Here is a 4,962-nt window from a genome sequence, read left to right on the forward strand (position 1 = left end):
TCGCTTCGTATAAACCATAACAGTGGAATTTAGCGGTATCTTGTGGGACCACTTGTGTAGCCCTTGCCTGGGTATGTTGTGTGGTAACCACTCGAAGACGATATTCCTGTGACAGGTCACTTTTGGTGATAATTCGCATGTGGATTTGGAACGACACGTCGGACAAGATCTACGGCGACTGTTTCCTCGCTTTTGCGGCGTGAGACCTGTGGAATAATTCGTACTAACCTTCTCTCTCCAGTAGAACGTTTATTTCTCTCCCCATCGTTTATTTCGTGTATTGCTGACATTTCCTACTTTACCATCTCAAGAATCTGACTCTTATTCCCCCAAAGTCAATCGTTATATTTGCGCACAAGCTACGCATAACATTGTTAACTTCTGTTTATCGTGGTTGAGTTATTATATAATAAGCAGTTAGTAATAAAGATAATTGTTTTAACATGAAAACCAGACTCCATGTGTAATCTATTGCTGCTGGATCGTTTCTAAAACGTTACATTGCGTAACACCACCATCAGCGAGGAGACGCAGGAGACGGAACACCGACACACAACGATTCATGGACAGCATCCGCCACTGCTCCATACATCTCTGACACAAGAACGACATTTTATCTGTATGTATTAATATTTAGAATTTACATCAGTTGTACATCTTTCCGGCCCGCAGATGCTTGAGATGAGAGTGGACGGAAAGGAGAACGAGAAAGAGCGAGGTCAGCGAGACGGAGGAGTTAGAACAGAGTGGGATTGGAGGGGGTAGAGATCTGGGGAAAGGGGGAGAGATGGGAAAGAGGTGGGTAGAGAAAGCGGACAAAGGCAAGGAAGTAGGGTAATAGGAAATAGGAAACATTCATAGCATCCTCTTCTTCAAAAAATGTAGTAGGGATAGTCCAGGTAATTATAGACTTTTGAGCCTTAAGTCCGTGGTGGGAAAACTGGTGGAAAAGATTCTTAGAGATGGAATCTATGGACATTTATACAATTATGATCTGATCACGGACAGTCAGCATGGCTTTGAGAAGGGAAGATCGTATCTAACAGGCCTGATAGATTTCCTCAAGGAGGTGACCAGGCATATAGATGAAGGTAGTGTAGTGGATGTGAGCTAAATGGATTTTAGTAAGGCATTTGACAAGGTTCCACACGGTTGGCTTTTTTCGAAAGTCAGAAGGCATGGGATCCAGGGATGCTTGGCCAAGTGGGTTCAGAATCGGCTTGCCTGCAGAAAGCAGAGATCCGTCGTGGAGAGAGTAAATTCGGATTGGAGCGTGGTGACAAGTGGTGTCCCACAGAATCGGTTTTGGATGCTATCATTGTCCCGCTGTCACGTGGCACAGGCAGTAATCCCGAGATCACTACCTTTGAAGTCCTGCCTCTCAATTCCCTTCTTATCTCCCTGTAGTCTGCTTTCAGGAACTCCTCCATTTTCCTACTTATGGAGATGAATGGAGTTGGAGGGGGGGGGGGGGGTCCCAGAGAGTGTGAGGTGAATTTGAGAGGATGAAGGAATAATAGTTGATGAGAGAGAATGGGGAGAAAGAGGGGTAGTCTGTTGATTCAAGTCGGCCCCGCTGGCTGATGACAGAGATCCTGGATCTCTTCAGGAACATCCGGGAACAAAGGTGCCGACTTCTCGCAGATGAAATGCCAATTACCATCGCAACGAAAACTCGTTCCGGACTGTTCGCAAAGACTGCAGGCGGTCGTTCCAGAGTGCACCTTGTACAGGAGTCCAGTAGACACTTCTCTATCAAAGAGGATTAAACAATTTATAGAGACTCCAGCAGGCAACCCAAGATGTTCGCACAACTAATCACATTAAACTCCTTACAACCATGAAGCCGTCAACAAACTAATTTCACTGTCCAACTTCGTCCCCACAGCACTGTGTTAATCTCCAAACTAATTCCATTACACCTCGCTCCCCTTAAATCTGTTTCAGTTCCCCAAAAAAGTCTCATTACCCACATAATTATTGAAGTCTGGAAATAAATCCCAAAGGCCCACTCTCTTTAGCCCCATGTGGGTCACTTAATTAATTCCGCTGCCCTTCCCTCTCCCCACAGCTTGGTGTCAGACTTCAAACTAATCCCACTGCACCGCGCTTTCCCCACAGTTATGGACCCACCGGCAAATCTGTACCACAGAAAACACTCCCTCCCAGAACACTGGATAAGTCTGAAAACTGATCTCACTGACCCACCCTGTGCACACAGCCCTGTATCAGTCTTCAAACTAATCCAATTGTCCCACTCCCTCAACTCAGATCTCTATCAGTAACCAAACTAATCACGCTGCCCAACTCTTTTCTCACAGAAAAATATCATTCCGCAAGCTAATCCCACACTCTGTCCCTCTCCTCACAGTTCCATGTCAGTCCAAACTAATTCCACAGCATCGCGCACTCTCCACAACCCTGCGTGAACCTGCAAAATAATAACAGGGTGGGATGCTTCCATATGACACTCTGCAATTCCTCAAAACATTCCGCTGCCCGGACCTTCCCGGACAGACACATATCGGTAATCGAAATGATCCAGTTTAATCATCCTCTCTCGACAACCTCGGAGAGTTTTCAAACAGTAGCAAGTCCCCCTCCCTCTTCCCACAAATCTACTTCAGCCCGTAAACCAATAATATTTTCTTTCCTCAGGACTATGTCACAGCCCAACTCCCAACCCACAGATCAGTCCAAATCTCACCCATCTTCGCATTTTCCAATCCAGTACGCATGGTCTCGGGAGACAAGAGAGCGGGAAACAATATTCTGTAAAATAAATTTCTTTCGATTAGTACCTAGAATCAAACACTGTTTCCGGAGACTCTCTCAGTTGTGAGATGGGAAGCTGCGATGGAAGCTTCTCTCTGTGACTGATCCCGGGAGTATGTGATGGGACGGTGCGGAGGGAGATTCGCTCTGTGTCTGACTCCGGGAGTGTGTGATGGGACGGTGTGGAGGGTGATTCACTCTGTGACTGACCCCGGGAGTGTGTGATGGGACGGTGTGGAGGGAGACTCACTCTGTGACTGACCCCGGGAGTGTGTGATGGGACGGTGCGGAGGGAGATGCACTCTGTGTCTGACCCCGGGAGTGTGTGATGGGACGGTGTGGAGGGAGATTCACTCCGTGACTGAACCCGGGAGTGTGTGATGGGACGGTGTGGAGGGAGATTCACTCTACGTCTGACCCCGGGAGTGTGTGATGGGATGGTGTGGAGGGAGATTGACTCTTTGTCTGACCCCGGGAATGTGTGTTGGGGCGATGTGGAGGGAGATTCAGTCTACGTCTGACCCCGGGAGTGTGTGATGGGATGGTGTGGAGGGAGATTCACTCCGTGACTGAACCCGGGAGTGTGTGATGGGACGGTGTGGAGGGAGATTCACTCTGTGTCTGACCCCGAGAGTGTCTGTTTGGACGGTGTGGAGGGAGATTCACTCTGTCTCTGACCCCGAGAGTGTCTAATGGGACGGTGTGGAGGGTGATTCACTCTGTGTTTGACCCCGAGAGTGTCTGATGGGACGGGTGGAGGGAGATTCACTCTGTGTCTGACCCCAGGAGTGTGTGATGGGACGGTGTGGAGGGAGATTCACTCTACGTCTGACCCCGGGAGTGTGTTATGGGATGGTGTGGAGGGAGATTCACTCTGTGTCTGACCCCAGGAGAGTGTGGTGGGAAGGTGCGGATGGATATTCACTCTGTGACTGAACCCGGGAGTGTGTGATGGGACGGAGTGGAGGGAGATTCACTCTGTGTCTGACCCCGAGAGTGTGATGGGACAGTGTGGAGGGAGATTCACTCTGTCTCTGACCCCGAGAGTGTCTGATGGGACGGTGTGGAGGATGTTTCACTCTGTGTTTGACCCCGAGAGTGTCTGATGGGACGGGTGGAGGGAGATTGACACTGTGTCTGACCCCGAGAGTGTCTGATGGGACGGTGTGGAGGGAGATTCACTCTGTGACTGACCCCGGGAGTGTGTGATGGGACGGTGTGGAGGGAGATTCACTCTGTGTCTGACCCCGGGAGTGTGTAATTGGACAGTGTGGAGGGAGATTCACTCTGTTTCTGACCCCGGGAGTGTGTGATGAGACGGTGTGGAGGGAGCTTCACTCTGTGTCTGACCCCGGGAGTGTGTGATTGGGCGCTGTGGAGGGAGCTTTACTCTGTGTCAGATCCTGGGTGTGTGTGATTGGACGGTTTGGATGGAGCTTCTCTCTGTGTCAGATCCTTTTGTGTGTTTTTGGTATTTCACTCTGTACGCCGGGAGTGGGTGTCCTATGTTAGTGTGGGATCTTTTCGTGCTGTGGTTGTTACCGCTTCATCCTTTGAATTGATTTCGAGAAGCCTTGAATCACGGTTTGAACATTCTTGCCTCGCTGTGCGGAAAGATGTTTCAAACGTCGAGACGTTATAACACCTGTCGTTAATTCTGACCCAGTCCTTGGAACACGTTTGCTCTGGAAATCAGCAGGAAGGAACAGTTAATCTCCCTCCCATTAGTGTCTTCCAATGCCAGGCACTCGGTGAATCTTAGAAAAGTTCCTTCTACTCCGTCTGATCACAGAAAGCAAAATTCCATCCAGACCACGTCATGGGTTACCGGATTCAGACACTGAGAGATGCAGCCGCGCATTTCCCCTTAGTCACACGCTCAGAGTGTCAAACTCCGAGTGTCATCACACAAACCCGCTGTTAGACACAGAGTGAAATCTACCTCCACACCGTCCCATCACACACTCCCGGGGTCAGACACAGAGTGAATCTCCCTCCACACCGTCCCATCACACACTCCCGGAGTCAGATACAGAGTTAATCTCCTTCCACACCGTCCCATCACACACTCCCGGGGTCAGACACAGAGTGAATCTCCCTCCACACCACCCCTTCACACAGCCCCGGTGTGAGACACAGAGTGATCCTCACTCCACACGGTCCCATCACACACACCCGGGGTCAGGC

At 49.8% G+C, this 4,962-nt stretch overlaps 1 long non-coding RNA gene across 1 annotated transcript; it reads right to left on the reverse strand.

Annotated features, from left to right (window-relative positions):
* Positions 1–654: 654 nt before the first annotated feature.
* On the reverse strand, positions 655–4,442 carry LOC140719930 (uncharacterized). Its single transcript, XR_012097045.1, has 3 exons — positions 4,318–4,442; positions 2,708–2,772; positions 655–1,752 (listed from the first exon to the last, which is right to left on the reverse strand). It is a non-coding gene; the product is annotated as an uncharacterized lncRNA (long non-coding RNA).
* Positions 4,443–4,962: the final 520 nt, after the last annotated feature.

Source organism: Hemitrygon akajei, unplaced genomic scaffold (genome assembly GCF_048418815.1).
Source record: "Hemitrygon akajei unplaced genomic scaffold, sHemAka1.3 Scf000033, whole genome shotgun sequence".
Taxonomy (NCBI): domain Eukaryota; kingdom Metazoa; phylum Chordata; class Chondrichthyes; order Myliobatiformes; family Dasyatidae; genus Hemitrygon; species Hemitrygon akajei.